Genomic DNA, 25,392 nt, shown 5'->3' with positions numbered 1-25,392 from the left:
TCTCCTGTCTCAACTTTGCTTCAAAGCTACAGCCATCGGTGGAAGATTTCAATTAAGATTTCAATTAAGAAATTGAGAGTCTGAGGTTAAACGCTATCCACAGCTGTTTTTCTAAGATTATTTAAAAAAAATTATTGCACGACAGTATTAGCAAACCACTATTATTATAATAGCAAGAAAGGATAAAAAGACAGTCCGAATAAATTCCAGAGGCATTCTGTTTCTGGTCTTTAAAATCTTCACTGTTTTTTACTGGACTGAATCAATCATAGAATAATTCAGGTTGGAAGGGACCTCAGGAGGTCATCTCGCCAAATTCCTGCCCAAAGCAGGATCGGCTGTGAGATGACCTCCCAAGGTCCCTTCCAACCTGAAAATCCTGAGGATGGGACTGTGCAGCCTCTGGACAACCTGTTCCAACACTTGATTGTCCTATTGATAAAAATAATAATAATAATAATGATAATAAAAAATTCTCGTATATGTTGGAATCTAACTGTTTTTCAACATTGTCTTTTTCTATCCCACCATACATCGTTGTAAAGAGCCTCAATCAGTCTTCTCCATAAGCCTCTTGTGGGTGCAACGTGGTGGTTGTTAGGTCCACCCAAAACCTTCTCTTCTCCGGCCTGAGCAAGCCCAGTTCCCTCAGCCTCATCACAGGGCACGTGCTCCTGCCCCCGGCTATCCTGGTGTCCCTCCGTTCAACTTGCTCTAGTTCATCGACAGCTTTCCCGTATTGGGGGGCTCAAAACTATACAGAGAAGTATCAGGTTGGTCTTTATGCAAAAAAAGACCTTTCTGTAATTCTGTTACATGGAGGCTTAGGGAGGTTTTTGTATGTTTTTTATCTGGCCAGTGGGATCAGACCTTTTTAGTTGGGTGTCTTGCGGGCATATATACCTTAGAGGAGTCTTTTCTAGGCCAACTCTAGGTTTTGAGAAAACGGACTTTTTATTTTTTTAGCAATGGCCCCTGGAAGGACGGCTGTCCACGGAGCTGCATACATGCGATGGGTTTATGATCAGCCTTCAGTGAAGAATTTAAGCTAGAAGCTTGTCTCGCTGTAGCTGATGCCTTGCTCGATATATCCTTTCTGTCATTATACAGAGACTCTCGGATTAGTGTGGTTGAGTATATTGAAAGTAATAAAAACCAGACGCAGAAAAATTGTTGCATGTTTAAAAAAAATCATAAAATGAAAGAGGAAGTGCATCATTTATTATAACACCATGTAGACTAATGAAAAACATACTGCGGGCTGGAAATTTGTTAAGAGCTGAACTCAAAAAGTTTCCATTCCCAAAAATGCCTCGGGGCCTCCCGCTCTAAGCTGAGCTTGTAGCTAAAGAGGCCCTATGGTAAACTGACATAAAAAATAACTACTCCATAAACATGCAGCTCCTGTTTCACAATAGTTGGAAAGAAGTTTTTTAAAAGTGTTACCTATTGATACTGACTGTACTTTATCAAAGGGAGGCGGTGCATTCATGACTAGAATATTAACTTGGGAATTAAACACGGGGGAGATGGGCACTGGGCACAAAAAATGTTTTGCTCATGGTCCGTAGGAGGACATGAAAAAGATGAAGTGACTTGCCGAGAGCAGCAGAACAGCACTCAGCACTGGCAGAGCTGCTGTTAACATTAAGTAATTCCTGGCTTCTAGTCCTTTGCTCGTTAATTAGCCTGGGGTGAAGAAGTGACCTGCTCCCCACCAGGCTGAGCAGGTGCCAGCCCTTGCACTCCAGCATGTTCTTCAGGCTGCACACAAATACACCCTCGAGCATTGATGGTCACTGCACCACCAGTGCTCACATGAATGGTGTTCGCCACTTAGGGAAAAATGAGCTTCGTGCCTCTTTCCTTTTAATCTCTTTGGCTTTCTTAAATGTGTGGCTTCCTTGCAGAGTTAGCCCAAGCCTGACTGGGGGCTTATAAGAAAGGGGGGGGGGGGGGGGGCAAACTTTTTAGCAGGGCCTGTTGCGATAGAACAAGGGGGTAATGGTTTTAAACTAAAAGAGGGCAGATTTAGACTAGACATCAAGAAGAAATTTTTTACACTAAGGGCGGTGAAATGCTGGCCCAGGTCGCCCAGAGAGGTGGGAGATGGCCCATTCCTGGAAACATTCCAGGTCAGGTTGGACGGGGCTCTGAGCAACCTGATCTGGTTGAAGATGTCCCTGCCCATGGCAGGGGCTTGGACTGGGATGGCCTTTAAAGGTCCCTTCCCACCCAAACCATTCTGCGATTCCATGACTGGGTGTTATTTTTGCCTTTCCCCTTCTCCTTGATGGGCCCTTGTCGATATATGAAAATCGTTAATGTGGGCTGTGGGCTTTCAGGCCGTTTTAACTGTCCTGATGGCCCGATGGTAGAGGTGGTGGGGAGAGCGTTACGGCCTGCGTTCCTTCTGCACATGGACTGGCAAGCAGTGTGCAGAAATAACGGCAGTTAAACCTCCGGAGTGCTGATGTTCCTCCGGTCTGTTTCTGCAGCTCTTCTGGATGACAGAGGTTGCCCTGCCTGGCAAGGAGCCCTGGAGCGCCTCAAGATCATGGGACACTTCCATAAAGTCCAGATTTCACAAACCTCTAAAGACGTAGTAAATTGGCTGTGTCTTTGTATGAGACTCCTTGGGTGGCTGGTTTGTGATCTTTGAGCAGAAGGACGGTCCGGGAGTGACTACTGCTTGCCTTAGCTAACACCTCAGTGAGGCCTCGGTGACCCACTGCCTTTTCACAGAAGTAAATAGCAGGTCTAGAACTCCCAACTTTGGTAAATATTTGCACTGTTGTAGGTTAGCGAAACAGACATACACAGCAGTAGTCACAGCGTGTTGCCACAGGTGTACTTACGGGAGGTGCAGCCCAGGAGAACGTTCCGTCTGAGATTGAGCCACTGGGAGGAGAAAAGAAAAGAAAGAAAAGGTGAAACAGTTGTTTGTAGGTGGTTGAAAGAAATTCAAATGTCATCAATTCTGATAAATACAGATCGCTGTTATTTTTTTTGTCTGACATCTCCCTGTACCACGCTCTCTGTAGCATTTACAACACACAAAGTTTTCATCCCGTGATTAGAAAATCTATAACGTAATTGCTCGTGGTGGTTGGTGTTGAGTGGCCGCGTGGGCCGAGCTGACTGCGGCTGGAGAGCTGACAGAATTAACGTATCGCAGTGGCGTTGATGCTTTTAATGACATTTGTGAGGTCAATTGAGGATCTTGAATAAAAGCTGTAGATTGATCTAAAAATAGAAACATAACTTCCTTCTCCTCGCTGAAAATGTCATGTCTGGTGGGTTAAAACTGACACGTAACAGTCCCGGTATGAAATACTTGTCGTGTAATATGATACTATGATAAATGTCAGTTTGGTTTGTGATTGTAAGAAGTAGTGGCTTTGGCATACTGCGTTACGCTAATTCACTCGGGTTGCCGAGTATGTATTTGCTCCTTTGCACACTGCGGGGGGCGGAAATAGAGAGAACAAGTATATTAAATTACAAAAAGAAAAGTATAACATATCTGACCGCTGAAAATTTGCAATCAGTATTTCAATACGCAGACGTAACTTATCTAAAGGAGAAGAAAAATGAAGTAAAGCACTAATTTCCCTGTGTGTTGCGGTAAAAGGAAAGACTAGATATATATACATATATATAGGCATTAAATAGGTTTAAGTGTTTGAGCGTAGATAAATGATTGAACAGTAATATTTGGAGAACAAGGTAACTTTTAAGAATAGATGAGTTTTCCCCTAAAAAGAAAGATTAATTAGTTCAAGGGTACTTAATTATGACTGAATTTTGAAGGAACCAGAATACTTTATTGGGGAAAAAGCTGGTTTAAGACAGCGGCCTGTGCCACTTCATTCTTTTTATATTGAAGCTTTATTGAGAGGTGCAATAATGGTCTGTAAAAGATCTGATCTCTTTCTGGGGCATGTTTTTCCTTCCCCTTTTCTCTGCTGTTAGCGCCGGTTCTGGTCGCTGCAGAGCCCCCAGCTCCTGGCTCCGCTTGGCCCCTCTCTGCCCCGTTCCACGGCCCGTGGCTGCCGTGGGGGCACCCAGCAAAAACAAACAGCGCAGCCGGGATTTTGCTTGTAATTTCGGTTTCATAATTTGATGAAGAATAGTAAATAGAATCGCAAACTGCTGTTATTATGTGGTCTTGATCTTAAGAGAAAGGGACTTGTGATGTGTCACGCAGGTGGAGATGAACCAACACCGGCTTTGTGGTCTGAAGACCACGCCGTGGTGGCTGGCTGAGGGTCACAGTCCCTGGCTGGCCTTTCTTCTCAAACACAAAAATGAGTGCCACAAATTCACGCAAAGAAACAGCAGATTTTCTGTTTATACTTCCATACGTATTTAAGTTGTATCCAAGGACCTTGCAAGACAGCTGCCCTGAGCATTACAGCAGAAAATGGACGTGGAGAGCTCTTTTCCTGCGTGTGTTAGGTGGGAAGGAGGATTTAGTAGTTAAACTGGTGGATGTGAAAAGGTCTGGCTGATACCTCTCCTGTGGAGCAGCTCTAATACATCCAGGAGCTCCAGCCCTGGAGGGACAGGCCGTAGGAGATGGCTTCTCCTGACCAACGCAGTCCTTCAGTGCTGTGGTGGTGGCTGTGGCCTCCTACCCACGTGTGGATGGGTATGACTAGAACTAGACGTGTGACTTGTCGTTGAATTCAGCTGGCTGAGTTGCACAGACTTATGTATACGCATGGCAAGGTGCAGAACGGAGATGTGCATCATGGGGACCGCTGTCGTGGGCTCAGGGAGCCCTTGGGGTGGGTTGGAGAAAGGTTCTGCCCACAGTGGCCACCCAGGAGAAGCTGCTGACCGGCTCTGGGTTCCCCGGAGAACATGGATCTGCTGGCCTGCCTCCCTCCCGAGGGACTCCCTCGCTGTTCTGGATTGATGTGATTCTCTTGCTTTCCGATCCTCGGTGTTGAAGCGCAGTCTCTTTTATGTAGTAAACGATGTCGGAGGAATGATTAAATCACAACGTGAATCCTAACTGGAACGCTGAGCGGCACACGCGGCTCTGCCCAGCTCTAAGCCCAGCGATGAATAACGAGGTTTTTTAGCGACAGCCTTAAAGTGGGTTTGCAGTTTCGCTGGAAGGCGAACCCACCGGGTTTTGTCTTTTAATGTCAGCAACTTGAGCGGAATAAAAAGCTGGTTGATCAGTCTGAAATGAAGTTGTAGGGTGGACAAGAACGAGCGTAGTGTTTCTAGATAGCTGGAAGAACGGAGCGCGTTCTTAAATGTTATATGTCATGTATAATTTAATTCATGAGGCCTGTGTTTTATATTCTAACAAATACAAATCATGTATTTTGTTAATCATATAGAATTCTGAATCACAACCTAAAGTTTTGCAGTGCTTTAATTAAGAAAAATGAGAGAGATAAGTGAGTCCTTAGTTCAGGCAGCCGCGTGCACTGGAAATGTGGAAGCAGATAGAAACCAGTTTTGCAGGTTGTCTTTTAGCAAGGAAAATCTTTCATATTCTGCATGCGAATATAAATTCTTCTCTCTGAAAATGTTTTTATCCTTCCAGGTTGGAATACATTTTATAAACTTACTGAACGGTTGGAGAGCCGAGAGTTCAGGTCTCTCTTTTGGTCTGTCACGACTCTCCCGAGGCCGAGATCCGCAGGGCATGCAGTACAGCCGTGTTCACATTGTACTTTTTGGTTTTTTTAACAGGTCTGAAACGTTTTCCTTCTGTGGTTTCGCAACCCTGTATTTTTATTTTTTTTTTTTCCAAACAGCATGAGTCCTATCACTAGATCAAATTTAGAAGTCACTGCTTCCAACAATTGTCTAATGGATCCACATGTTTACACAGCATGACATTGGCATCCAGAGAGTGTTGTCAAAGACTCCAATCAGTACTACTGTTTCATGCTTCCTCCCTACTTAAAAAAAAAAAAAAAAAAAAAGGAAAAAAAAAGCTATTCTGGTGTTTGGGGAAGCAGCGAATGGTCCCTCTATTTCAGCCACCAGTATTATCTCACAAAATTTAGCAACCAAACTTTTTTCATCTGTTATAAATGAAAACATCAGCTCTCAGGTACTTTATCAGTGCGTATCGTGTCAGTGAATAGATCTTAAAATGCTACTGGAAAACAATGTTTGCAGACCCAGTTCTCTGTCTGTCCCGTTTCCCAGACTGAATGATAACACTTATCTCCCCGCTCCCCGCTCCGTACCGCAGTCCCTGAGGCTCCCGGCCGTGTGTCCCCGCCGCCGTGTCCCCCGGGGAGGGGACAGAAGCTCTTGCGTAGTGGGATGGGGCACGGGCTCAACAAACTGTGAACTCACCAAACTGATGTGTCGGAAAACTAACCGGGCTCAGTTGCTTGGCATTTGCCTAGCATGGGAAAAGCTTTTGTAATTAACTTGCCCGTGTGTTTTGCAAAGCGCTTAATTCCCGTTGTGTGTGATGGGATGTAAATAAGTGAGTAGGAATGACTTGGCAGCGGCCTTCCCCGCTCGTCTGCTCTGGAGGAACTCGCTCGCTGGTAGCACTCGGTGAAGGAAGGGGGTTTGGCGGGGACACCAAAACCTCTCTTTTTTTTAATGCTCTCGGGGGATCTTTCGCTTCCACACAAGCAACCGCCTGAACTGGCCAAGTGGTCTTGATTTAACGCCGCTTTGTGAACAGGACTTGTCCCAGCTGCGGGATGTCATAACCTCTGTTTCCTTAGCTTAGATTTGAAATCTGGAGCCATACGATGCAGATGAACCACAACTGCCCTCGCTTTAACTTGATGTATTTGTTTTGAAAATACCGTTGTTCGCTCCAAGTTTTAGCTCCTCAGCAAATTAAGCTGATTTGCACTGGTAAATTGGGAGTGCTTACCAGCTTGATTTAAAAAGAAAAAAAAAAACAACCTGCAAAGAAAGCTGGAATAATTTTTAACTCATGAGTGCCCATGAAAATACTTCATTAGCGTAAACTTAAAAAACCACTACTTTTTTAATAAAGAATGGTAGATTGTTCTTAAGATAAGCATGGCTCTGATGCAAAAATAATTTCTTAGAAAAATAATTGCATGTTGTACAGTGAGCTCCCAAAAAGCCGGTGCTGCAGCCGGGTTTCGGGAGGGAGGATGATGAGGAGAACTGGGCTGGCTTTGCAGTCAAACTGGGATATTTACGGGAGCTCCTGTCCTTGTGCAGCTTAGGAACGAGCTCTTGGGTTTGAAGTAAAGCCAACTGGATTTGTAAAGATGCTTATCTCATTCTCTGGCCTTGTTCAAATCACCAGAAAATATTAGGGCTGACAAGCCCGACTTGATGTGCTTCTCAATTAATGTTTTTACGCCGGCTTACAGCACGCGTAGATCGGCACAAAGGCAGGACCTGTAGTGGCTCGGGCGGCGTTTGTAGTGGCAGATACTCGGTGCCTTCACTGCTGTCTTGTAGCCGTTACGTCTGCTCTCCGCAATAAAGTCACTGCGAATATTAGTGTCGGAGCTTAGCCTAACTTGTTGCATTATAGAAATCTTAATTTCCCTGACAAGACAAATTTAATATAGCGCTAAACTTCTCAGGTCGAGGTTCATACGTACAATGCGTGTCCTCTCCTCTCAACTCCCTGCTCTTCTTTGGCTTTCTGTCTCCTGTTGAAATTCACATGCTTAGCAGTTGAGCAGGGGCTTATTTGTTGGGTTTTGTTGGGTTTTTTTAATTTTATTTTTTTTTAAGAGTAACTTAACCCAGAGTAAGTAGGCAGAATAAATGCTGTGCCCCATCCTTTCTGAAGATATTCGATGGCATGCTTTAAAAATGTAAAAAATAAACAGTCGTTGCCATGGCTGTGGCCTGTTTAAAAAAATATAATTGAGACATAGCAGAAAAAATAGAAAATCACCCAAGACGGCGGGGGGGGGCTGCATGTTTACCCCATCACTGCAGGTCAGTCTACATCTCCAGTGTGTCCTGTCAGGTTTTTGTCATTTACTTGTTACATAAACGAAGCTCTAATTTGTAGAAACCTTGTGCAATTAAGCATAGAAACTTCATGGACTAATTACATTCCTGACTTTCACTTTTTAGAATTGCCAGCTTGCAGTGGTATTTTGTAAATTTTCTTACTTGTTTATTCATAAATGCCCAGAGAGACTAAACGGAAAGTCGGGGGGCTGGGACACTTTCCCAAAGGTATTTTGGGGCAGTTGGTCCATCGGTGCCGTGCTGCTGCCGTCGGGAACACACGCGGTCCCCGCAGCACCTGCTGGGACGGGATGTGTGTGCGCGGGGCTGCGTTTGGCAAATCCAAGATTTTTGTTGGGATAAAAATCCAAAGATGCAGGCGGATTGGTCTCGGGGTGTCTGCGGAGCCGCTTCTAATTGTCAGGCGGATTTTACGGATTGGAAAAGTATTGAGGAAATTGCATTCAAATACTGAAAATGACCTGAAAATGAAAATGACCTATTTTTTCAAATACTGAAAATGACCAAATGACCTTGGGCAACGCTGTGGCCCAGGGACACTGGCAGGCGGAACAGGAGAAGCCATTTTTGTGTCTTTCAGTAGTAATCGGCATTACCAAGGTGAGGGTTGTAGCAGGAAGGCAGGAGAGAGGGCGGTGAGCTCATGAATGGAGAAGCCGGGGATGGGCGGAAGGTGTTGTTCTGATGGAAGAGATTTTGCAAGGCGGAGGAGGTGGTGGGGCTGACGTTGCCGCATCACAGTTCTCAGTAGCCCACCCGTTTCTTTTGCTGTAAATACCTCCTCCCGAGCTGCGTGGAGGCAGGAGGACTAGACACAGACCGTCAGACCTGTGCTCTTCAGGGTTTGCTCTTGGAAGCCTGAGCCTGATGTTTTAATGTTTTGTTTGGAGACTTGAGCATTTAGATTTATAATTCTGCCCTTCTGGCCGTTCCCCTGATTTACCTTGCAGAGTAAACACGCTTTCGTTCCATTCTCCAGACTTCCTTTTCCTTTTCTTTGCTGTTGGCTTAATTTTGAGATACGATATTCAAGTCAGAGCTAAGCGTCTCTTTGGGAGCGAAAGAAAAAAAACCAGCTAAGGGTTTGAGTGAGCTAACTATTTCTTCTGTTTAGAAGCAACAGCTTATTTTTCAGTATTCTGCAAGTCCTCAAACAGAGCTCCTGCCAAAGGCACCGGCTTTAACAGCAGCAGCGCTTGGGAGAAGGTGCTCAGGTTTCTGGCAGCGCTTACAAGACACATCTTGCTCGTAGCGAGCGCCCCGCAGTTTGGAAAGCGCTGCTTAACTCAAACGGGTAAAGAATTCCTTTTTGTGGTTACAGTTATCCATTCTCGTTTCATCTGCAGTGGGCCCAGTTTCCTCAGTGTTCAATATCTGGGCTCTTAACATCAAATCTGTAATTAATACAGCTGCATTTAGGGACCGAGACGTTTGCAGCGTTTGTAGCGATAACTCCCCGTGTTGCACAGTGTGGAGGAACTCGGCATGTTTTAAACATTCTCCGCTTGGGCATCTACAGATTTTTATAGTTGAATTAAGAATTTATAACATGCCGGGTCTCATATTCCAAGCCTGTTTGTTTCTAAAGCTACACGCAGAACTTGGACTAGGTCATAAATTTCTGTAGATGAAATGAAGGCTGATTAGAATTTTAATATTAAGGAAGGAAATGGCCTTGGGTAGTGCAGTACGGAGCAGAACAGGCCTTCTGTTAATACACAAGAGTATTACTGTTTTCTTGAACTTTGCCTTCCGATCCAGTTACCACTTGTGCCTTGAAATCATAACTCTGATGCCTCCCGTTTGATAATGTTGAATGTTATCCTTGTCCAAGTTTATATCACTTCCAGTAGTTAAAATGATCTGGATTGTAAAACTGCTAGATAATATACTCCTAAAATTGAATTATAGGCAGTAGTACGTGGCATTTGTTGATAAACAAAGCAGAGTCACGATGGTATATCAAATTGGCCCAGTTCTGTCTCTTCTTAAATTAAATGAAATCAAGAGGCTTTTCTTGCGATTGCTTTTCTTGTGATAACATATTGTATATTGTACTCTTCGTGATACGAATGGAGACAAAGCTGTCAGTGTGAATGATCTTTTTTATTTTTTTCCCCGAGTCAAGCGAAATAACAGGAATATCTGTTGCCAGCTTTCATTTTTAAGCACTTGTGCGCTGGCATCGTGCTCCCAGTACGTAATGAGCTCCTGCGGGGAGCGGTTCCAGCCAGCTCCTTTATCAGCGTAGGCCACGGCAGCTCCCCGCGTGTCCTCCCGCCTCCTCCTCCCCTGCCCTCCCTGGTCACTGGATTGGGCATAATTCTCTGGCTCTGCGTTACCCGGCCTTCGCTGCGCGCGCCTTTGCTGCGCATTTACAGCAGAATGTCATTACTGAAGTGTGGAATCACATTCTGCTGTTATTACATGAAAATGGATTCTGATTCCGCGGGGTTTTGGAGTGTATTATTAGCGTAGTACAACTGATCATTTTCCTGCAAGGGGAATGACGGTCGTAGCCTTGTTTAGATGCTGGGGGGGTATTTATAGGGCCGTGATGCCCAAAGAGGGTGGTGAAACTTGGCTGCTTCCCCCGCTGGTTTCTGTGGTTTGGTTTCATTGTCCAGAAGAAGCGACAGCATTCCCAAGCCTGTAGCATCCGTCACCAGCACTGGTGTGATGTCCACTCTTGGCAGGAAAAGGAAGATGTGTATTTGTTTATTTGGGCCTTCAGACGTTACAGCAGACTTCATAGTTTGTTGTCTATCCTTAAGAAGTTTTGTTTATCGTTCTCACACCATTAAAAGGTCACATCAGCAGCACAGTCTGAAACATATTTATCCCACTCAAAAGACTCAACGGTTTATGCACAGTCCGTTAGGCCAGTAGCTTTACTTCAGATTTTTTCCCTTTTTTCTTTGATCACTTGTGTAATGTGTCTGAAATGTATGCCTGATGCTGGTGCCTTTCTGTATTCCATTGGGCGCGTTCGATTTTGCAGCTGAAAGGACTGAATATTAAATGTTCTTTTTGCGTGTGTGCGTAACAGCGCTCTAGTTTTCTTCTTTCAGACAGAGCAAGGGAATCCCTAAGATGTAAGGCCAGATAAAGTAATGAAAAAATATAGCAAAACCAAAAAGACTAAAATAGAAATGTATTTTTGTCATTTTTGGGTTTTTATACTGTAAATCAAACCGAAAAAAATTCAAGTGCTTGCATTACGTCATCCACATTGTAAGAATAAGAGAGATAAAGAGAGAAACTCTGACTTTCTCAGTGCATTTCCCCCCCTGCATTACCCCCCAGTATTTCAGTAACCAGGAATATATGGGCTTATGGCGACTTGGGATAATGAAAACAGTGCTGAGAAAGAGAGTTGTATTCAAAGATTTTTGTTTTCCCTTTTTTTCTTAAAGTAGAAAAATGCTCATGTTTCCTCTCCTTTCTGAACTTCCAGACTGGAACAGCATTTGACAAGCTGGCGCCCGGGGTACGAGTGCTCCTTGCGGAGCGTGTGAATTCTTTTGCAGCAGGGCCAGGGGAGGCCCTGGAGATGCTGGGAGGGCTGGAGCCCCTCTGCTGGGAGGACAGGCTGAGAGAGCTGCGGGGGTTCAGCCTGGAGAAGGCTCCGCGGAGACCTTCCAACCCCTTCCAGTCCCTAAAGGGGCTCCAGGAAAGCTGGGGAGGGACTCTGGAGCAGGGAGGGGAGCCATGGGACGAGGGGGAAGGGTTTTACACTGAAAGAGGGGAGATTTAGGTTAGGTATTAGGAAGAAACTCTTGGCTGTGAGGGTGGTGAGCCCCTGGCCCAGGTTGCCCAGAGAAGCTGTGGCTGCCCTATCCCTGGAGGGGTTCAAGGCCAGGTTGGACGGGGCTTGGAGCAACCTGGGCTGGTGGGAGGTGTCCCTGCCCAGGGCAGGGGGTGGCACCGGGTGGGCTTTAAGGTCCCTTCCAGCCCAAACCATTCTGGGATTCCATGATTCTGTTCCGTGTGTGGCAGTTGTTGGGTGCAGCACGGTGAGGTTGGGTTAGTTTGGTATCTGCCTTAGACGTAGCATTTCAATAACGATCCTGCCAAAGGGTTCTGTAGTGATTCAGTGCTGACCGTGCGGTGATTCTACAGCTCTGCAGAGACTCGTTTCTTTCTCGTCCCATATGTTATCTTTAATCAGGGAGCAAGGAGGAAGCCATTTGAACGGAGATGCCTTCAGATAGAATATGAGCAAATATAGAAGTTCAGACCTTACTAGACAGTTTTACAAACTGGAAGGGAGGAGCTGATTGTGGTTTTGCCTACAAACACTTTTTATCTGTTGAGTTACAGTTTTTAATTACTCACAACTGTGAGTGATGTTGTGTCAGCCATGTGAGCTGTATGAGCATTCAAAACTGAATTATTATGAGACGTTTACCCTAGATGTATTTTCACTTCTTCCCCCTCCTCAATTCCCTTCACTCAAAAGCTGAGAAGAAAGGAGCACCGGCCTTGAGGAGACAAAGCTGGGAAGCCTAAGCCATCCATCCATCCTACTGACATCTCACGCCAACAGCTCCCCAAATCATCCCGGCGTTGTACAAAATGCCCGCATCAAACCAACCAGTGTGGCGATACTCGGTGCTGCCAAAACAGGACAGTACTGCTCTTTGTGAGAGAAGACACCAAGAAGCCCTGTGCTACCTCGTGTACCAGGAGCTGTGTTCCTCCGTGGAGAACCTCCCACCCTCAGTGGTACCTGCCCTGCTGGACATGGGCATTGAACAACCACGCAACCACAGAACCGTCCGGGCGCGTGTGTGTGGAGCAGAGTGTCCCCACCAGCGCTCAACACACTTTGCAGCTTTGCCCAAGGTGTCCCCAGCTAAGAGTTTCCAGAAGAACCGGCGGGAGCGCAGCGTGCACCCTCACCCATCATTTCTTCCTGAAGGATGATGCTTTGTCCAATGCTTCTGGCAAAGCCGTTTAGTTTTACTGTAGTCATTTCTAATTACTCATTTCTGCAAGATTGCTGCCTGAGAGTCACCACAAGCCAACTACTCTGTGAACAATTATCCCAAGAAGTTATTAATTACTGTGGAGCCACTACAGCTTTTTAAACGCATTGCCTGTACCGATACCATAAATGCACTTTCCTCTAATTATTGTGCAGCCCTTCGCGCTCTGGGTTCGGTGCTAACGAAGGTACCGAAGTGCTGCTGGGGCTTATTCCTGGTGGTGCCGGCTGTCACGGAGACACGCGTGCGGGATGGAGACGCGGCTCTGAAAGACCTCGCTAACCAGGCAAGTTAGGTATTTTCTGGTCTAGTTTTTTTTTTAATTCTGACTATCAGTCTGGAGAAAGAGCCACAAAAATGTGACAAAACTTTCTATCTTTGTAGTGGATTTTGCGGCTTCCTATTTGCAACATTTGTTGCGTGTAAATTTTTGCGCTTTGGCCAAAACAAGACTGTTTTTATGACTTTACTTCCAAATGTGTTGAAAGCCTGTGTTGCTGCATTATTTATTGTACAGCACTTAAATAACTTTATGTACTGAACATATGCTGAAGCAGAATTCGCAAACGGCGTCTCCCTCCGTGGGACTTTTGAAGTGCAGTTGGTGTCCTGTTGCAGCTGCGTCACTTTGGAAGGAACACCGACCATTTAAAAGTTTTTGGACGGAATTATGAAAATTATTCGTATTTCAAATCATGACGGTACTGGGAACATTAAGCCTAATTGGATTGGATTCCAAATACAAACCTTATTCTAAAAAGAAGGTAATGAAAGTTTTAAGGCTTTTATTACGGGTGAAGGATTTCAGACGCCTTTTGAAGTCCGGGTGCTCTCTTATATGGGTTGTGTTTCCGACACCTCTCCATGTGGGATTTAAAGCAGTTTTTTTTATTTAAAAGGAAAGATAAACAAACAGTTTGGCAGCAGATCTACTCTTTGAATAGATAAAAAATGCTTAAAAAAACTTGACGATCGCTTGCAGGAGGAACTGTATTAGAAAGTTATTTTTCTGCTTTTATTTCTAGTAAATTTATAGGCTGAACAGTTTAGGAGGCGTTCCGGGTTGATTATTCATTTGCCAATAACCACTCTTTCCCAGTCTTTTGATCATACTTCCAGTTTTAAACTGAAGATAAGCCTTGAGATGGTTACGCTTTTCGCTTCCTTAGGCTTTGCCTTTTTCAGCCTGTCATAAATTCTGCGTAGATTTTAATACGAATGTTTCTACCGTCAAACGTTTACTCCTGTCACCTAAATGGCACGGTGACCTATTCCGCTGCTGGAGGGGCAGGTGTTACCTGCTGCAAAATTCGGCCAGCAGGAGTGTACACCTGCACTTCATAAAGCTTCTGGCGCACCTGAGCGACATGTTATTAGTTGCAAGAAGGAGGAGCTAGCCCAGCTCTGCTCATTAGGGAGCAGGTGGAGAGTGGTTTGCCCTATCAGTCCTTGCAGCGTATTTATTCTTTCTCATTAAAGCACTCCTGTTCCTAAAGCGTTTCCCATTTCCCACCACTGCCCCGATAACCTGTTAAGAAGGGTTCGATTGGAGAGCAGGTAAAAAAAAAAAAATAAATCTGAAAATCTTGTGAATTTTGTTCTGGGGTGACCGAAGGGGGAAAAAGTCCTATTAAATAAATTTGTTCTCTTTCTAAATAGATAACTAGCCAAATGCATTTCAAGTATTTGTTCAGCTCATCAAATATTGGTTTAGATTTAGAAAACAAATTAACCTGATGTTTGAAGAATTAGACGTTTTGTACTGGAACGCTTTTTGGTGTTGTTACTTCTGTACCAATGACCCCAAGTACTTTGGTCAAAATAAAAGACCCTTCTGATGAGAATTAGTCAGACAAATGTTTTCGCAACTGGGATAATTCTTCCTGTTGTGTGCAGTCACGTTAAAATAGCGCAGCTGTGTGTTTAAATTCTAGTAGTTTCACTAGGGAAAGACCAGTCAAATTGTAGAGCTCTAATGCTGGTAATGTGGATTTTTTATTTTTTTCTTCTGAGGGAACTGGAAATATAAAGAATAGTTAAAATTACAGCGTTTTCTTAGTCCATCGGTATTGAGTAAAATCAGTATACCTATATGTGACATTCAAATGAGAAAGCAGCGTTGTAAAATGGAGCAATTTTACAGCAAAATTGAAAAAACTACAAAGCTAGGTTGCTTATTGATTTTTCAGTATTTTTTTTTTAGTTCTGCATAAAACAACTGAACCATGGAAGTTCTTACTGATTTTCTTTTCCCCTTTTACTGACGAGAAAGGCGCACCAGCGTGTCGGATTTGAGTTATTGCTTCTGCTGTAGACACACTCTTTTGCTGGGTTACTTTTATATTAGCTCTATATTTTTGGCAAAAAGATAAGTTGGTAGTGGAACGTCAAGTTGATTTTGAGATAAACGCGTTTCTACATGGGTGGGTTCAGAAGGTGGAGCAGTCTTCTGTCCTGACACTAAATAAAAACAGTCCCAGGTGGAAATTCTCCATTTTTTTGAGAGGGGTGTTGGATTTAGATGTCTAATTACCGTCTGTCTCAGTGGCTGGTATTTAAATCATGACTACGAGGTGCCGTTCCTCCTCCTGCTCTCGCAGTGGAAGCTGGGGACTCCCTTTTCGCACCGTTAGTGTAAGAATTTCCGCGAAGTAGCTGATAACAGGAGCGTGCTCAGACACACAGGCACGTAAAGGGCATTTTTGCACGCTTCCCGTGACTAAGAGTTTTAAGTAGACCAAATTAAAGGTTTTGCCATAAGTTTTCAAATTCTCAATTGCTCCTTTAGGGTTGCTCCGTTCCGGCTGTACAGCACGTCGCAGGGTGTATCCCCCCCCAGGTTACGGACCTCGGCGGTTCTTCTCTGCTCTGGTGACATAATCATCAGCCTTTTGACAAAGGTTGTTGGCGTTTAACTTTTAACAGGGTGCTGCCGCTTGCTTTGAGTAATTGCTGAAGTTAAGGATGTCTTCAGACGTGGTGCGACTCCAAGAGGAAACACAAAGGGTAGGACAGAGGGTGGCAACGCACCTTCTCCTCTGTCTCTACCCGCCTGGGCCACATCTGGTCATGCATCTGCGTTTGTATTAGATGTGAAGAGAATCTATTTTCTTTATTAGATTAGATATCTTAATAAAGTTATGGGTATGGGTTATTATTAGATGGTAGCGTTTGTTTATTTAATTATCATAGAATCATGTTGGAAGGGACCTTAAAGATCATCTCGTTCCACCCTCCTGCCCTGGGCAGGGACACTTCCCACTAGACCAGGTTGCCCAAATCCCCGTCCAGCCTGGTCTTAGATAAATAATAAAAGTGAAATATTATTTTGAACTCAGTCGTCATCTGTTAAACTATTGGAGCAGTTTAATAATTGACTTGTACCATTATCCATCCCAGAATGAGCAAGCAAAGCCATGAGTTTTTGCAACAAAAGCAAAAAAATTGCTTCTGCTGTGTTTGTTGACCACTGATAGGAAGCGAAGGGGATTTTCTCGCTCATTCGAAAACACGGGAAGCTACCCAGCATCTTCTCCCCGCAGGTATAACTTGAGAAGGCTGGAAAAGCCGACAGCTCCGATTGGAGTCTCCTCCTCCGTCTGCCTGTTCCCTGGCTGTGCTTCGGAGTGGTGGATGGGGAGGAAGGCAGTGTGTGTGCTGAACTGTTACACACGGCCGCTCCAGGAGTAACAGCGCTAGCAGCCAGGGAGCAGCCTCTAAAGGGGGAAAATAACTGAACAAATAGCTCCTACAAGGATGAAGAACAGAGAGGGACTCCTTTATACTAATACTTTCGGTATTGTGAAAATGTGAATTCCGTATGCTATAAAAATCTGTAAATTGGTTATCTATTGAAGTTATTTTTTTTAATTTACTTGCTTGTGTCTGCAAGAAAAACAGCTTTTTCAAAAGGTTGTTCTTCTGAAGGTATTAGGTCCGTGTTGTCCTATTGCAAATGTCACCCTCTTGCGTAGAAGGAGAATGGTTCTCTTGGACTCCTGACTGAGTGATGCTTGCCTGACGCATTTTGGATAATGAAAATACGCAGTGTAAAATATCGCCAGTCTTGGGGTAAATCACAAATTGGCAATCTTACATTTAAAAATACCGCCTCGTTGTTGTTTGCTTTCTGGTTTGCTTAACTTTGAGGAATAGTCGCTGCCTTCTGGGTGATGTTCTCAGGTTCCGTGCTCGGCATAAGCACCCATGCCTGAGGAACGAGCAGGGAGCGCCGCCTGCTCTCCCTCTGGAGGTGTTTCTCTTTGCCTGCTCTGTCCTGTGCTTTGGGGAGGTCTTGACCATCTCTCTAAACGTAGAAGAAGAACAGCTTTTCCAGTCACATCACTGATGTGCTCAAGGGTTTTGTGTCCTCCACTTTTCTCACTTTGGCCTTTGTTTCCCTTTCTTCCACTGCACTCTCCCTTTGGGGTATTTCACGTGGTTTAACACATCCGTCAGCCCTGGTTTGCTCCTGGTGTTACCCCATCTGTTCGCAGGGTCGCCTGCTGCCCCGCAGCGTCCTCCCATGCACCCACCAGAGACTCCGGCTCTTGTACTTTCGGTTCTCCTCCTGCTCCCTCCTGCACATGAACATGAGTTCTCCTGACTCCCTTCAGTTTCTTGTTCCCTTTTACTGAAACCCGTGGTGGGAGCAGCCCTCGGAAGCAAAAATCATGTTTTCTGCCTTTATGAGGCCTCTACTGTCATTTTGAAATTAGAGGGCAATAATTGAAAGCCCAAACGCGTGCGATGCATGGCACTCCTAAAAAGCAGCAAATACCAAAAGATCTGTGATAATTTGAGAGTTGGCGAGCTGGAGCTCATCATCCCTGTGCTTAGAAGGTAGGATACACATAGCAACATTACTTATTTTACACTTATATTTATTCCATTGCGTATTTAACACTTGTATTTAATTTAAGGAATGGTATCTTCACCCAGAGGCTGCAAAAAATGGGATCTCACAAGCTGCAGAGCCACGTGCTTCCACCTTTCTATCACCTCCGCTTTTTGCTGGCAGAATATTCACAGTGAATGGAATTAAGGAGCTGATTTGGTTTTACAGCAACCTTTCGGGGGGGATAGCGAGGTGATTTTAACCCAGATGAGTTTACAAGACTGTACAGGCACTTGTGCCAACCCCAGGAAGAAGTGGGAGAAAATGGAGAATGTGTCTTTTGGCAGCGGTACTAACTTATGCGGCTTTAAATTGTTCCTGAAACTATTACCTGAGATTCTTTTATTTGTAAGTAAAGCTTTCTTTAGAGCCTAAACAGAAGCATTTGCTTGTGTCATCTTTCACTGTAAGCAAAATATACAACATCTAATTCATAAGCGTATTGTTTGTACTGCGGCAGTCACTGTGTGACTATATTTCTTCCAGTCAGTTAATAATTTCTATTACATATAATGTGGATATTCTAGCGTAAGGCGGGAGAGGAAGAAATCGGAGCTCCGTGTAATGACATTAAGCTTTTAGGCGCACAGACAGCTTAAACGGCCTCACAGCTGCTTAACATGTGCCCTCTGCCTGAACTCCTTTTATCACTCCCTATCTGACTGCTCTTGACGTATAAGAAGTTGATGTGATTGATAGTTGGGTATACAGGATTTGTCAGGGTGGACTCAATCATTATGCATATAGATTCAAGAATACAGAAAAATAAAGCCGAAAGGAGAACAACAAAAAATCCTGCCCTTTTTCCCATTCGTTAGGCTTGCTTAAAGCAACGCTTGTTGTTTGCTGGAGTCAGTGGCTGCTGGTTTTTCTAAGCAGCAGTTGCTGGGTGATTTAGAGTACATCTCTGCGCTTTTGTTTGGATTTCATTTGCGAAACCATTTAGAGTTATAAAACTGTCAACTTGAGAACATTCTATATATTTTGCCAGTGAGGGCCTCATGTATGCAGAGTTTATATTTTGCTCTCCGTTTTGCATGCCGTTTGAACTTTCCAGTATATATCACTTGGGCTGGGCATCAGAATAAGTCCCTTGGCCGCCTTTAGAGCAGTGGGAGTCTTCAAAGTAATTATGAAATTGCATCTCAGATTAGTCATTAGATGAATGAATCTGTAAGATCTGCTACCCACCATATCTCACCCTGGGCCAAGCCTAGTCTAGCAGGGCAGTAAGAGAAGGCGCTGCTCATGCTTAAAAACACCTGAAATTTAGGTCTGACTGCAGCTAGAATTGAATCATACAGCTAATCATTAGATCTTCTGTCTGTGGAAAACGCTAGAATATTGTCCACGTGGTTTCATGTGTTTATTTCAGATTTTCTCTTCCTATTGTTCATAAGGTATGGCCCCTCTGCTGGGAGGACAGGCTGAGAGAGCTGGGGGGGTTCAGACTGGAGAAGAGAAGGCTCCGGGGAGACCTTCCAGCCCCTGCCAGTCCCTAAAGGGGCTCCGGGAAAGCTGGGGAGGGACTCGGGATCAGGGAGGGGAGCCATGGGACGAGGGGGAAGGGTTTTACACTGAAAGAGGGGAGATTTAGGTTAGGTATTAGGAAGAAACTCTTGGCTGTGAGGGCAGTGAGCCCCTGGCCCAGGTTGCCCAGAGAAGCTGTGGCTGCCCCATCCCTGGAGGGGTTCAAGGCCAGGTTGGACGGGGCTTGGAGCAACCTGGGCTGGTGGGAGGTGTCCCTGCCCAGGGCAGGGCAGGGCACGAGGTAATCCTCAGGGTCCCTTCCAACACGAACTTTTCTGTGATTCTGTTTCCACCCTGCGTGGTGTATGTTTTGCCGGGCAGGATGGGGCCTTGGGCCGTGTTGCCGTATTTCCCCGCGAGGACGGGGAGCCCTGGGTGGGACGCGGGGAGCGATGGGCGGCAGCTCTGTGCCCCGCACCGGGCCCTGCTCACCGCGCTGAGTGGGGCAGAAACAATGTGCTGGTGTGCAAAAATATACACAAACCAAGAGTTTGGGAATGTTTATCCAGTCGGAGGCTTTAGGAGTTATGGCTGTTTTTTATTTTATGTATGTAAAAATGAATATGCGCTGTTGGAAAGGAGGCGATGCAGTTCTGTGACATATTGTTGTGCTGAACACACGCCTGCAAATTAGGAATTTTTAAGCAGAGAAGTTCCACAATTGGGTTAAATTTCTGTTACTCTGGGCAAGTAGCAAAGTTTGCCTTAAAACTGCCAACACGAAGCATGCTTCCTGTCATGAAAGCTGTCAAGAGTGCTTGATGAAGCAAATCATTATCTTTCATTTCCAGTTGTATCCCCAGTCTAATCACAGCAACATCTGGGTGTAGAGGTACCAAAAAAAAAAAAAAAAAGTATGTTGTAAACACTTTCAAAGCCAGGAAAAGTATGAATCATGCTCCTGTTTATAACTTGAAAGTTGGAATTTATCGTGAATTTGCACCTCTTACTGTTACTGGACGTGGGGTTGGTCATGTACAGGGGGAGAGAAGCTGGTGCTTCAAAACAGCTTTGGAATTTTTTGAGTCAATTAATAGACGTTTTTAAGGGTCAATGGGAGATTTTCTGTAAGCTTTAAATAAATTAAGAGTTCATTCACAGAACCTGGAGGAATCCTGTGCGGGAAGTACAGTGTTTTTGTCTTTGCTATCTTGAAAGAAAACTCGGTGGTGACCTTCCTGGCTTCTCCCGCGCTTCCCCAGTGGCCCTGACGTCCCGTTTCAGTGGCCACGCTGCCTGCGTCACCGGCAGGAGGTCAGCGCTCCATTGCTGCCCTTCCACCTTCCAGCATGGTTTTAGCTCCCAGTGTTCCAAGGGAAAGTACTCATTTCTAAAGAAAGCTTTAAAAAGGAAAAAAATGAGCAAATCTTTGTCAAATTTGATTTTTTTTTTCTTTTGGAGATTGCAATTTTATTTAAAGTGTTGTAGGAGGCATCTTGGCTTTTAATTTAATCTTCAATGGAGAAGTATGACGTCTGCTTTCTCATGTCACGTTCGTAATACCGGAATGGCTCATGTTAAGGTAGAATCTGTGTTTTAGCTTTGATTTTAGTTTGATTTTTCTCTTTTAAAGTATGCTGTACTGTTTGCAAGTAAAAAGAAATATCAAGCTTTTCTGATGCCGTTCAAAAAAGAATTCTGACATCTTGGCTTTTTTCCAGACTAGTTAAATTTTAAAAAAAAAAAATTCTTGATGATGAGAATTTCCCTTGAGATGGACCTTCCGTTTGCTGCTAATCTCTGTCTCCCTTTGTGCTCCTTTTCTTCTGCCAAGCGTAAACTCCTTCACCTTGGAAGCTTTGCAGTCTGTTCCCGCTCTAGCCATTAGCCCATGTGCGCTACGGAAAAGTTGGCTTTTCTTTCGCTACCAATTCCGACATTTACCTGGGCACTCTGCATGTCTGCTGCCCACCTGCGGTGCTGCCCTGGCTGCAGCGCAGAGGTTTCTGCTCTTCCTACCTTAAAACTTTCCTTTCTCTTGATCTTGGCAAAAATACACGATACTAGAAAAGGTATGGGGTAAACTGAATGCCCCCCTTCGTGGGTTGGTCCATGCTTTCTTGTATTTCCCATGTTATTCCATCGGTAATTATCCGCTCTATTTTATACTTAACTTTATAATTATGGGGGCAACTGCCATTTTCGGTTGTGTTTATATTTGGTTTATCAAAGGTGTAAAATGTAACTTCTGCGTGTAAAGCCTGCCGTTGAAACTAACAGAAGCTGTGAGTTCAATCCACATAAACTATAGTATTTAGTTTATAAATATGCGTAAGCTACTTATTATTGAAATGTAGATCAATACGATTTTATTTTTGGATAACTTGCTGCGTGCCTTAATTCCAAAATAAGCAACCACCACCACCACCTTGTTTTGTGCTGCTTTTACAGTGATGTTTTTCAGTGTGGTCTGTTGAAACACCAACGGGTTTTATGGAGTATTTTTACTAAAGAGTCGACAGGTTTTAATTTAGGGTCTTAAATCATAATTGTTTTTCAATTTTCTGCTCTGCCTCACAAAAGCATAATGAGGGCACACCTGACGCTATAAAAACCAGATGTCACTGCAGCGCTCCAGGGCTGTGGGATGAATCTGGAGAGCCGAAGAGTTGGTATCAGAGACAGAGAGGCATCAGGGAGCTCCCCGGAACAGAAAGCGTGTGAAGCGTTGCTGAATAAATAGGATTTGGGAATGGGTTGCGCATTAATTTCGGAGACTTTCAAAGTGCTCAAAATAATGGATGGAATTTTCTTCAGGAACTTTCAGGAGACCATTTCAAACTGCCAAGTAATGTATTCCAATTATTTCTGCCTACCGGTCCCGTTTAATGAGACGGAATGACCTGCACTGGGCCGTGGTGGTCGGGAGAGCCGCAGGCGGACCTGCGGGAACGCCAGATTGTGTCGTTTAGGCCAACCCTCACAACCCTGATTTCTTTACCTTTCTCCTTCAGACTAAACTTCTGAAAACAGGATGTTTGGTGGGAACTGAACTTGTTTCTTTAAACAGGTTCAGGTGCCGCATACAGGTGTTCAAAGGTCTATTCGCGGCAACGATAGATACGTATTTACAAGAATAATGATCTCACAGGAATTGTCATCGCCTCAGTCACCCGCCTCTGGTTATCCCAGGACGCAAAGTCAGATGCAAAAATCTGTGATGTCTGTGACATCCGTTCCTTACTCTGTGTTAAGATGGCTCTCGCTCTTCACAACCAAACGGAGGGTCCGATTCTCTGCCTCCCAAACCATTTCTCCTATTGTAAAGCAAATCGTTTTCTCGAATGTCCCCTTTTGGGTCTCGTACGCCACAAGTTGAAAACTGCGTGTTCCTACATATGTGTGCACGTGCCGTTGAATATTTAAATAGATGCACGTCTGAAATACATTCTGGAATGCTTAAGTGTTTTTTAAAAAAGATCGTAGCAGAGCAAAGTACAGTGAGACTAGTTTTCCTAAATAAGAAATTAATGAATAGGAATTTGCTGAGGTATCATTTTTTTCTTTTAATTGAATGGAAGAACACAGAGAGGTTGAAAGCAGAGGATACGTACCAGGACATTAATTCCCTCTGGCTGCACACCCTGTTGAACTCTGGGGCTGAAGCTAATGACGACTTGTTGCTAAAGAGGTATGAGGGTTTTTTAGGGGTTTTGTTAAAAACAAAAAATTCCTTCTTAAGTAAAACATAAGGATTCCTTATGCCTGCCTGGGGATTGATAACCTTTTTTTTTTTTCATTTAATAATTAGTCTTCTCCGTCACTCATCTTTCCCATAGATGGGGGAAAATGTCCCTTCTCCAATGGTATGCTTAATTATGTTCCATTTTTGAGCCAGAATAGGTACATTACAGAGAAAGCTGTCAGTTTGAGACTGAGCAAACTAAATATACAGAGCTGATGAATTAATTAGTGCAAGCATGAACCGCTGGTGTAAATGAGAAAGGAGATACCTCGGAGCTTTACAGTATTCAAGAAGTGTCAGATCATGTTCATTTGGAAGGGATAGCAACACTCTTTCCACCAGTGCAGACACAAGTATTATGTTTCGCCCCAGATGGGCTACCCAGGTGTTCAGCAGACCCTGATATTTGCCCTTTTATTGTTGAATTTTAGCATTTTTGGAATAGCCATTCAACTTCCTTTGTAGAAACACAGATCTTTCTCTTCATAAAGATTCAGATAGGTGAGGTTAAAACAAAATGTTTGTCCTTCCACCTTTGCCGACTGTTACAAAACTTTATATGCTGTTATGAAAGAGCTCTTTTTCCAGCATATATTGCTGTACGGACAATTGGCATGAACTATTAGGAGCTCTTGGCTGTGGTGAAGACGTGACTTGTTGTTGAGGATGAGGTACTCCTGGGGATGTGGGACTATCACGACGAGTAGAAATGCGAGAAATAGGTTCCCAGTGATTCTATTTTGTCGTGTCCAACTCAGCAAGGCAACGCGGGATCCTTCCAGACCTCCATACTCTCAGGGAAGAGCCCGAAGGACTGGGTCCCTGTGCAGGGAATCTGCTTTAATGACATTGGCACGGCTGGAAAACTTGGACAGGTCTTGCCTTGTGGCACGGCTGCTGGGATATCTCTGCGTGGTCAAAGCCTCTTCTGCATAAGAAAACACACGGTACTCCTTGTTCCATGCTGTGTGTTTGAAAAAGAACGCGTTCCATTAGCAGCAAATGCTGTGGAAACTCATACCACTTAGCTTCTGACAAAATGCATCACTAGGAACAAAAAATACCCTGCACTCGGCTTTAAAGATAATATTTGTATTTTCTGCTGAGAGAGTAATAGGGAGGAATATCGTCTGAGCTTGAGAACGTCGGTACAAGTGATTTGCACTGCCTAGGTCTCACCTAAGCCTGCCTTGCTTGAAATTTTAAGCAAAGACTTCAGTGAGTTCCTCTGCATGAGGATAAATTTAGCTCGGAGAGCGGTGGAAAACAGGCTGGGTGATGGGTGTGGGAGTGAGCGCTGTGATTCCCGAGCTGTGAAGGTGCTGTCATTGCTGCAAGGGATCCGGGCAGGGGGGAGCCAAAACACGGAACAGATCTTGACAACTGTGGAAAGGGAGGTGAATCTTGGGTCTGTGGATATGCCCAAAAACTCACATGGGGCCGTCTTCTCTTATGAATCACAACTTTGCTTTTTTTTTAATTGTAAATTACTGTTCTTTAGTTACATCTTCAGTTATAATTTTGCGACTGTTCTGTATGAAGAGTTCAAAACCAGACTGATAAAATCGGCGCAAAAACTTATTATTATTTCAGTATAGCCTCAATTATTTTCATAGCTTGATCAGAACATGCTTTCATGCTTTAAAAATGCTTAAAACTAAAAATAACAGTCCCTTACTTTTGGTCATGGGGGTGTTCTCCAGGTCACTCTTTAAGTGCATGGGTCATTTCCATGTGATGAGAAAATAATCAAATCGCCTTTAAAAGGCTGCATTTTCCAAAGAAAGAGCAACATTTGCACCTGCAGAACTACGTAAGCACTTGCTGTACTAGATCCGTGCGTTCTGTGCGGTGGTCCTGAGAGGGAGGAGACGCTGGGAAGCCCCTTCTCTCTCCCATCAGAGCCATGCAGGCTGTCTTTGTACCCTACAGGGATGGGATAATGAGGCGTCGAAACATCTCCCTGGGGGGTCCTGAGTGGAAGCGAAGGCTTCCAGTCCCTCCCCAGCTCTCTGGCAGCGAGCGTGTTGCTGCTGCCAACATCTCATGGTGGCCAACATCTCATCATGGCCAGCACCCAGGGGACAAGCATGGCTGCTCTTCTCCATGGGCACCTATTTATTGCCTTTCCCAGTGAATTCCTGCCGCTCCTGAAAAAGTGCCGTAGCTATCATCGGTTTTGCTTGCCATGCAAAGGCAGGCTTTGATTTCACCCTTCGTGTCTCGCTGAAGGCTCAATAAATCGTCTGAAGTTGGCCAAAAACTTGAGAAGGATGTTGTGATCTACAGCTGTGATTTGTCTATTTCCCATTTTT

General features: G+C 44.4%; 2 protein-coding genes across 17 annotated transcripts in view; one reads left to right on the top strand and one right to left on the bottom strand.

Annotated features, from left to right (window-relative positions):
• CHLSN (cholesin) overlaps positions 1–25,392 on the top strand; it is a 129,007-nt gene that overhangs the window by 69,367 nt on the left and 34,248 nt on the right. Inside the window, exon 1 of one of the 14 annotated variants that reach the window (XM_074598755.1) lies at positions 17,786–17,807. The exons of the other annotated variants lie outside the window; for them this stretch is intronic. The gene's annotated coding sequence lies outside the window, so the exon portion shown is untranslated. Of the gene's footprint in view, positions 1–17,785; positions 17,808–25,392 lie in introns of those variants that run through there. 14 annotated transcript variants of the gene reach the window in all.
• GPR146 (G protein-coupled receptor 146) overlaps positions 1–25,392 on the bottom strand; it is a 51,598-nt gene that overhangs the window by 24,936 nt on the left and 1,270 nt on the right. For 2 of the 3 annotated variants that reach the window (XR_012588838.1, XM_074598736.1), the window contains exon 2: positions 2,859–2,901. The gene's annotated coding sequence lies outside the window, so the exon portion shown is untranslated. Of the gene's footprint in view, positions 1–2,858; positions 2,902–14,941; positions 24,042–25,392 lie in introns of those variants that run through there. The other variant, XR_012588837.1, reaches the window with a different exon arrangement.

The sequence above is a fragment of the Larus michahellis genome, chromosome 8 (assembly GCF_964199755.1).
Source record: "Larus michahellis chromosome 8, bLarMic1.1, whole genome shotgun sequence".
In the NCBI taxonomy this organism is placed as follows: Eukaryota; Metazoa; Chordata; class Aves; order Charadriiformes; family Laridae; genus Larus; species Larus michahellis.
This window is presented reverse-complemented; position numbering and strand designations above follow the sequence as displayed.